Source organism: Medicago truncatula, chromosome 1 (assembly GCF_003473485.1).
Source record: "Medicago truncatula cultivar Jemalong A17 chromosome 1, MtrunA17r5.0-ANR, whole genome shotgun sequence".
In the NCBI taxonomy this organism is placed as follows: domain Eukaryota; kingdom Viridiplantae; phylum Streptophyta; class Magnoliopsida; order Fabales; family Fabaceae; genus Medicago; species Medicago truncatula.
Window position 1 is genome coordinate 22,007,732 of NC_053042.1, and position 10,661 is coordinate 22,018,392.

The 10,661-nt window shown below is 31.3% G+C and overlaps 1 pseudogene; it reads right to left on the minus strand.

Annotated features, from left to right (window-relative positions):
* Nucleotides 1-336: 336 nt before the first annotated feature.
* LOC25481047 (notchless protein homolog) lies at nt 337-5,557 on the minus strand (annotated as a pseudogene).
* Between the last annotated feature and the right edge of the window lie 5,104 nt (nt 5,558-10,661).

The following is a 10,661-nucleotide window of genomic DNA, read 5'->3' on the forward strand; positions in this document are numbered from 1 at the left end:
AGAGAATGCAGCCGTCGGAGACTGGGAAGAGATGGCGGTCGGAGATCGGAGACTATGAGGAGATGGCGGTCAAAGACCGGAGATTGGGAGGAGATGGCAAAGACAGAGAGATGGAGAGAGCAGAGACCGCGTTTCTCAGATAGGAGACAAAATATCAATTTTTTCGTTTGTTGGATCTATTCTTTTCTTTATTATCATTCTTTACATAGTTAAATTTTTTAATATTTCCATGCCATGTCATCGGTGGTAGAAAAGGGTGTACCAAAAGAGTGGTACATGAATCTTTTTTCAAATGTTACTTGTATCCTAAAAGCATACGTAAAGAAAATGAAATTTGATATCCAAAATTCTATCTAAAATTATAAGCTTGCATCTGCTGTAATCCAGGTGTTGATTTCCATTGATTAATTCCATGCAGTGGTAACACCATTAAGATACACCAATTGAAGTTTCCAAAGAATAATCATCCAAAACTTAGGCTAGCCCATCCACAACTTCAATACTTTATCCTTACCACCAGAAGCCACCTTCTCTCCATCTGGACTCCAATCAATAGCATAAACCTTTCCCGCAGGAAAATAGATGCAGATTAGACACCAGCAACAAAAAGATTATAAATTTTGTGAAAATTCACATAAAAAAATTAACCACTTAATATGATTTTCTATCCGTTCGTTGTAAGTTTTGAAAGTAAACAAAATCTGAAAAGAGAAAACAAAATCTGAATTTTGGCTATGTTGAGAAACTATTCCAAACTAGTTTCTCATAAAAAGCTTATATGATATATGAGTAATACAAGAAAAAGAATGATGGTTTTAAACAAACACAATATAGCTTTTGCTTTACTTAAAAAGTTCCAAGAAAACCAACAGATTCATTTATATAAAAATTACTTTTGGCCCATAATATTTATAAAATAACACGCTAGTTTTTTGGTATTTATATAGACATACTTCATCAGAATGGCCTGGAAGATCTTCCTTCAATTTACGTGTCCGAATATCCCAAACCTGGGGAACAAAGCACAATGAAAGGTCAAAGATCTTCTTTGCTACTGAGAGTTACTGTAATTTAAGGTACAAACGAAGCTAAATGATGTCCACTGGTTTTTGTCTCCTTCACTGAAGAAAGGGGAAATTACGCTTACCTTCAATGTAGAATCACTGCTGCAACTCAATAATAGTCTACTGTCTGCAGACCAGCTGCGCAGAAACAAAATAAACTGAATCATAATTCTAAATGGAGTGAATTCTTTGGCGTTTAGATCAAGATAAGAAGGAAACATTTATGTACCTGATCTAGTAAACATCCTGAACATGGCGGAAGGTAGCAACAAATTTCCCTGTTGTTCCATTCCATAACTTCACAGAACTATCAAAAGATGCACTTGCCACCCATTGCCCATCAGGTGAAAAACAGACATGGTTTATAGTCTGTAACAAAGTTCAACTAATATCATTATTAAGCCTAAAAGATTCATTGAGCATTTAAACAATTTGTTAATTGAACATAAAAAAAATGTTAATTATTAAATTTTGTGTTGAATCATGTATAACTATAAAAACAATTTCAACTAATGGATGCTTAGTTCATGAGAGAAGGACATGATTGTATGATAAGGATATGGTGGACAAATTGTCAAAATAGACCATTGGTTATTCAGTAACATCCTGTATGGCTGTATCTATTTTAGGAGATGCTGGATCCAGATCACTTCGGAGCTAGGTTCCACAGAGATCTATACTTTACTTATGTGTTGGATCTAGCAATCAATGTTTGCTTTCTTGACAACCAAGATACTAAATTTGTAGACAAGATCCTGAAATTGATCTTTTGCCAATAAGATTGAATTTCTCAACAATATGATCTGAATCAGTGAGGATCCTTGGATGAATTCCATTTGCTTTTACCAAAGTTTCGACCATCTGCTTCCAATGTAGAAAGTTGTATAGTATGCTTCCATATGCTTTATTAGTAGACAAGCTTACTACATGGTACCCATGATTATATGCGGCCATATACTTGAGTAAACATGTTGCCTTAATATTATAGCTACTCTTTAGTTTTCAGCTTAACAACCATGTCTGTCATATTGATCTTGCAACATTTCAGATCAAATATACTCCTGCACAGATTGTAGGTGAGTGGCATCTAATTTTCCACAAAACATATGAGAACTGAAGAAACATCTCAATAATTTTAAGTTCAGGTGCAGTGCTTGGCATACTCAATTGTTGAACGAAATGAAAATGAAGCCATCATCTCCTTTCATCCATTCAAACAACCAATCGTCTAAGCCCTGCATTTGAAGCCCACCTCCACTCAGAACCTACTATGCCTTCATTAACATCTACCAGTCCATATCAACTTGCTGCATCATTCCAAGCACCATAACCGTACTCCACTCAACCACTCTTGATATAAGCATTTAATTAGCAAAGCAAAACTACATTTGACAGTCTTATATTGTCGCCAACCAATTCATTCCAATCCATTCCAACACTTAAAATTTCCTATACAAATCCAACACATCCCTCTTTTTGATTCCTCACTTACAATTACATATTATGATATGGACATTTCCCTTCATTGATTGGCAACACCAAGACAAGCCAAAGGTTATGATATCATTGATCTAATGTGATATCAAAGCATTTACCTTTGCCATCAGCCACCTCCCTGCCCTAATTCTTACCTACTCCACCGAGGATGAAATACTGCAGTTCTTTTGTTAGAATAACACCGAGTTCCTTACCTTCCAATTACCTAAACACAACCAAACCGAGTTAGAGCCATCCTCTGACTCTACCACCCAAAAAAAACCCTAATGAATTGTTCTTTATGTACTTGTAACACATTCGAAAAGGCCCCTCATACGCCCAACCATACAAAGATAGTATGCCAAACTTCAAAAAAAATTGGAAAACGTACTTTTTTATTCTTTCAGTCCATGTCCTTCAAAACAAGATTCTTGCTTCCATAAATAATGCAATGCTTGATCAAGTTATCCATGGTGGGTAACCTGTTAAGGAAAAGTGTCCACCCAAATACAACAACCCTTAACATAATCAATTTATTCCAACAAGTCAATATAGGCGGCACATTAGTTTGATTTCTTTAACATTAGTCAATATATAATTCCTTGACTGAACATCCTCCGCTCCTACCAATATTTCATGACCAAACATCCTCCACACCTTCATGAAACTCTATTTGGTCTAGTATTGTGTTCTATCCTATTTGTTCAGATTTGTATGGTTTTGGGGTCAAATATAGTACTGCTAGTGCTTTCATCGGCTTATATCAATAAAGTTTGCATGTTAAAAAACAACTCAAATGCTAATACAAATTGTATGATGTTGCAATTTGAAGGAAAATATCTTTTTGATTGATTTCATGGACATATTTTAAAGTTTTACATAAAAATAACAGAAAAATTTGTACCTCCTGATGACCTGTCATCCGCGCTTTATAACTTTTATTGTTGCTGAAGGGTTCCCAAAGGTACATAGTACAATCATCAGATCCAGAAACTAATCTTTCAGGAGCACCGCCTCTCATTGTGTTGTAACTTTCAAGGGCCACCTACAACATAGGGTGGTATTGGTAAAGCAAAGATGGAAAGAAATTTTCTTGAGAAAGGAAGATGGAAGAAAAAGGGTTCCAGTCATATTGTTTGAAGCATCTTTGTTAAAAATATAAGACAGTAAAATATATTACATTTTCTTCTATTTAAAACAAAATTGTGAGAATAAACTAAATATAATATTGCAAGACACAAGTTTCCCATTCAACTAGCGTACCATTACGAAACCAGGCTCCAATCCCTATGAAAGTTATATATTTATTCACTTGTGGTGCTAGCTCAGTGGTAAGAGCTTAGTCTTGTAATCTCAAATAAAAAATTTCCCCCCTTCCCCAATTTTTTTTTTAAAACAAAATATAATTTTTCCTTTAAATTTTGACTTCTAGAATGAAATGCAACACTGGAGGTTCAAATCACCCGGGGCTGACCACATTTAGTGACTATGGTTGAACTTCAAAGGGCTAACATTATTACTATTTTACAAATAACAGTTACCTTCTTTATTTCCTCCGGAGATGAAAACTGCTTTCTAGTATGATCAAAAGCTCCAGTACGGAGAACATAATCAGTGCTCAATGCTAAAGAATTAACCCAACTTCCATGGCTCTAAAATAGACCCCAAAATTTAAAGAAAATATGGGAAAAATAAAGCCAGAAAACTGATGTCAGTACTACCGTGTTGATTATCATCAGGAACTTTAAAACAGAAAATACAGAACATTGAAAGTATATCATGCAAAAAGAATATACTCACTATCAGATGCCTGTGTACTATGTTATTCCAAAATAAACTTATTTAATAAAACAAGGCTTCCAAAAAAATAAAAGCATTTTACTAGTCTTAACATGGATGAACATAAAAGCAAAGTATTAGTGAAAAATTATATGGATATTCTGTTAGTGTAGAAGTTTTTTACACTATCATCTACATACTACTCATGCATGTATTGACAAATGATGAAAAAAGTTCAACTATCATAAGATGATAGCATAAAAAATTAAAATAGCAATAAATCAAATCAAAACTAGACTCAGTAAAATCCTTCATGGTATAATATGAAAGAGATTGAACTAGTATAGTAATCAAGCACATTTTCCTGAAAGTTGTGATTTCTGGCTTCTTAGATTAACCACTCATCAGAAAAGAAAATGTAGGTTTGGAATATTATTCAACAAAAAAAATAGAAAAAGATCGCAACTTTTAATGCATTCAAGGAAGTTTCTATAACTAATTAGTCAATCACATAAATACTACAACCACAAATTGCAAAATAATATGAACCTTATGGGGTGAGGCTCCCATTAGTGTACAAATTAGCTGCCCTGTGTACTTTCCCAAACTTTTACAGTACCATCCTGTGAGCTGTATTAGTTAAAAAAATAGTTGTGCAAAGTCTAAAAGTAAGATTTTTGAAATTCAAATACAAAGCATGAATTAATAAACGGGAATTAGCATAAATGAGTTTTTCTTTCATCCAGGGGGATTGGGGAATAATTTTCCATAAGCATAAAAAATTGATAAAAATTCAAAGGCTAAATGAAATGTCTTTTGTAAACTTTAATGAAAACATGTCTCATTGAGAACTTAATATAGCATTGAAGTTACTGAATAATATCCCAATTCATGCAATATAAAAATGAGTAATAAATACACAAACTTGATTATAAACATAAGAACAGATGGAATAAAAGAGGGAGAAAATACCTTGTATAAATCACACCATCTCCTCCCCATTTAACACATGTTACTGACTCTATATGACTATTAAGACATATACATTTCTTTAAAGAGATATCCCATATACGTGCAATCTTATCTTTGCTGGCACTTACAAAGCGACGACAAGGAGCATAAAGGTGAACAGGTTCCCAAGAGATGCTTGTAATCCATTTCTTCATTTGCTTGAGGTCCTACATTTAGAATACTTCAAATTTAGTTTTCCAATAAACATCATCACAGTACAATACTCTTTGGAATAACACATGTTATCAACGTAAATACTCTGTCCGCCAAAATAACAGATCATCTAAAATATCTCCATAACACTTGTATTTTCTTAGGGAACACTGAATAATGTATGGTGTTAAATCGTAGAAAAGTTTAAATTGTAAATGTTAAGTCGTAGAAAAGTTTATCTTCTTTTGATGAACAACTCTTTTTAGATTGTGTGAATATTATCATCTATTTACTACAAATTTGTTAGAGCAAATTATTCTCACCTCATTTAAGAGAAGCTTGAATTATAGTTCATTCATCTCTTATGTTAAAAGATACACTCCCTTTCTTTAAAAAAAGTTTGAGTTACATTTCCCTCCTATTATAATACAAAAACATGTCTTGATCCAAGTCCATATTATAAAAACATTGAACTTTTAGTAAGACTTAATTGAGAAAAAGTGATTTACTCGAGATCAGACCTAAAAGGTTTCACATAACATACCAGCACGCAAGCAAAAAAAAAAGTTGTTTGTGAAAGCTTTCAACTAACTCTTAGTGTTATCGCCATCAAGCGAGGCGTTGAAACAATCAAATAATGAGTAATAAAAAAAACAATGAGAGTGATTAAGAGATAGGGCAATTACATGTTTGAAAATTAATCATGGTCGAATAAATTGAATCTAAATGCCGCATTTTTTTCAAGAGAAATGCTAGGGTCACATCCACTAACACTCTCTTTTAACACACCCATTCATAATTAACCATGTCATCCACTTTTTTAATTCATTTTACCTAGTAACATGTGTTACCTTTTATTTTATTTTTTATTGTTAATCAAATCAGGTTTTCACGTTTCATCTTATCTGCTGTTCCCACAAACACAGGTTCTCCTTTGCAAAATAAATCAATTTCTATCACCCAATTGAAAGAGACAAAATTGTGTATTAATCGACCTTGAAATATATTCTTGGACAATTTTGTTTCCTTACGATACAAACAGTAGAGAAAAAAACTAAAATGAGAACATATAAAAAAAGGAAACAAATTGACAAAAGGAAATCAAAATAGAGATGGCCAAAACGGAAGAAAGCAAGATGCCAGATCGGAAGTAATGAGAAAGACGATGAAGGGAGATGAGAGGCTTTTTGTTTAGCAACTTGTACTTCCGGTTGCCTGTGAAAGAGATTAAATAAGTTAACTAGATTGATGTCTCGTGCGCCGCACGGGTTTTATGGGCTCGAATAACTATTTAATTATTTAATTTCAATTCAAAGAAATAATTGGTTGAACCAATATTTAAGAACCAAAAATGATAAGCATAACAAAAAATTAAAGTTTATGGGAACTGAAAAAGTTGGGATAAGAAGTAGGGAGTGGTTTGAGAGATTTGCTAATGAGTTGTAATTAATGAAAGATTAGTGTCGTGAATATGTATTTTGACCTCGCACAGGTCCTATCAACTATAATAAACATTAATAAGTTATACTATATATTTCCATTTTGGTTTTAAAATCAGACCAAATACTTTTTCATCCAAGAATCACACTCATGTTCATCTGAACAATTAATCCTTTGGAGGAGCTCATTATGTACATTAATTTACTCACATAAAAACTCTATTAAAAGTATTAACAATCACAAACAGTTAGTAGTTCTTGAAATTGTTTTTTTTGTTGCTGAAATTGCTTTAAAAAAATAATTTAAAAATAAAAGGACATAAATCTACAACATGAGCTATCTTCAAAAAAATAATAAGAGATCACGTTAGAGTAAACGATTAAAATTACTTGTTGGAATGTAAAATTCATATATAGAGATGAAAGCTAGCGTGGGTTTCTTTGTGCTCAATAAAATAATTATTATTGTCTTACAATAATATTACAATGATATTAATTTACAATCATATAGATCATTAAATTTTTTACTCAACATCTTCATGTCTCTCTTTAACATTGAACATTCTCCTGTGAACTCTTTTCTTTATCTTGATCTCTGAGTCTTTCAAGCCTTTCCAAAGTCCAAATGATGAATTGGGACATGTATGTTATTGTACAATGCACTACAACAATGACACCAACGGCATAAATATTACCTCTTACAAAAAACCAAATCTTTTCTTGCAAAAACCACTTGCTTTTGAACTTGCTCACTCGATCTTAAGGATGAATGAACCTCATTTGATGTAGGGGGGAGTATATAGATTCTTTTTAGCATAATTTTTTCAACTGATGAATGAACATGGTACATACATGCATGAACAAATGATATACACCAAATACCTCCACTTTAAACAATAAGGATGTTTGTTAGTTGTGAACTTGTTATATCCATCACTTTCATCATAGCTGGAATAAGCAAACCTAATCAAAAACTCAAATGGAGTATTCACAAAATTTAAGGGATTGAATGAAAATGTAAACTTGTTACTAATATGATTGAAATCAATTTTTTAAATTAGCGTAAAATTAGGAAAATTATGGCAACTTGGAATCAAGGCCTTTTATCATGAAGCAAACAATAGTAGCAATCTGAGAATGCTATTTTTCTTTCTTGCCCTTCTATATCAAGCACTTGAATCCAACAAACACTATTTTTCATAGCAACTTGAAATCAAATATAGAGCAAAGTTAGTGATTAAAGATGTTATTTTTGTTAGACAATTAGGGACCAAAATCCACGGCTAGTAGGTTAAACTGTTAAGAAAATCTGAAAACAAATTACAATCAAAATCGCATAGAAAAATAATCAATATATACAATGATAGAATTTTCAAGAAACGATGAAGAATATAGATAGGAAAGAATATAGAGAATGAGTTTTGTAAAAATATATTGAATATGAAGCCCATAAGTCTTCGATGTAGGATGAAATAGATGGAAAACAAATATCTTGTCAATTGCAAATGGAATCATGAAATTAAATTAAATTTAGTGGTCTGTTTCACATAAGGCTCTAAAAGGATGGATAGTCAAGAAGATAGAGAAGGAGTGGAGAAGGGAGTACAAACAAAAAGAAGTAGTCAAGAAGATGAACTTGAATAGATACAGTGGTCTAACATTAATATAGTGTTAGTAAAAAGTTTAATAGAGTGTTTAATATATAAAATGGAGCTTTTATTGATACTTGCATGTTTGCTTTGAAAACATGCATGCTCGTGACCTTGAGCCATGTGCTCTAGTTAGTAGCTCAAGCATGGATAATTGGAAATTCAAAATGCAAAGAATTTAAAAGGCTATAATGTATCATGGTTAACAACATATTTTAGTAAATGCCACCGAATTAATAAGGTTTGATTCCAAAAAAAAATTCAAATTCAAACAGCCAAATACTTTGAAATTCAAATAGTGGAATTTTGAAGGGATTTTTTAGGGTTAGCACTAAGAACAATTAATGCATTGGTTTTAGAGGGAAATTTTTAGAGTTAAGTGTTTGCAAACCTAATAACATTAAGGAATAAGGGATGATGTGGCAAATTTAGGTATTATTTTAATGAGTAAATCAAAGGTATTTTTTTTAACAAATCAAAGATATTTTTCTTGCTCTAAAGCGGAGATTAATCATCTCGAGATACTAAGATTAATTTAAGGGGTTCATCTCCTCTAACAAATGTTTTCAATACACACCCGTGAAAAGAAAAAATACCTAAACAAAATGATTCAGGAGTCCAATATCTACCATTTATGTCACACTATATATATTGGTTGAATACCTCATTTTAAAGATATAAAAATCAATTAAATAAATGAAATTAATTCCTTTGTTTTTGAATCTCACCAAATCAATTTGAATGAAAGTCAATTAATGGGAATTAAATCACTATTTCCAATAGCACAAATTATGTTGCATGCAAAGAACTTGAAGAGTTATCGAGAGTAAGACATTTGAATCCGAGTTATATGTTGTTGGTATACTTTGTAAACTACAATATAATTCTTGATCTTATGATTTTGTAGTAGCTTTAGATGTTTTCTGAGTTGTCTCGCAAAGTGACATGTAATTTGGGGCAAATGTAATATTTTAAATTTCATTGATTATATATAAATTATGTCAATAGTTAGAAATTACATTAATTGTGATATATACATCCAATTGAAAATATCAAATATGCTAGTATATCCGCCAGTATATGTCCGCTAATACAAAGCCCCCTGTTCTTTTTAGATCAGCTCCCCCATTGTTGCAGTTCTTTTTTTGGATAATCTTTTAAGACTAATATATCTATATCATTAAGACAAAAAGAATAAAGTTAAGCTCAATAAGTCCCAATAGAAAATAAATGAAGAAAACAAACTAAAATAGATATTTAAATTTCATGAAAAAGTAAATGAATAAATTATAAATCAAAGACGTCCAAAGAATCATGAAGATATAAGAATATAAACGAAAAATACATATGGATAAAAAAAATATAATCACTTTGAAATAAATAAGTCTAAGATTTATTTTTCCTTAAAAAAAAAGTCTAAGGTTTATTTTAGAACGTTTTAATATGATTTTAATGGTGATTAGCGAGGAATGTTTAAGGATCCGTTTCAATAATATACCATTCAATCCCAATTAATTCTAAAACTTTTTTTTTTCCGGTCAAATAAAAAAATACACATCATAATAAAATAATATCTTCTCCAATAGTCATGATATTACCATTTCTACTTTGATTTCGTTGCATCGTATTTTTTTTTTCCAATCAGCCAAAACAAAAAATATATTATAATTGAAATATGATATTATTTTAAACAATCTGGTTAAATTTCATTTTTTAATTTACTTCATAAAAAAACACTCCTTGATATTAGTTATAAAACATATAATAATAAAATTGTCTCTCAATATTATTATTACATTACCATCATGAAAAATAAGAATAAAAGTTAGTTTATTTCATCAATTTCTTTAGTTCATAAGAAAAATGATTGGCCACGTACTTCGTTGATTTTGTATTTTTTTTTTTAACATAAAGTTAATAGAGGGATCAATACCAATATTTTTACAAAGTGCAAGGACCAATGCCAAACAAAAAAAATGCAGGGATCAATATCAAAATCTGATGAAAGTGCAGGAACCAATGACACATTTAAACTTTTATATAATACAGAAGAGTTCACTAAATCATCCTCCGACGACCTGAAACTCATT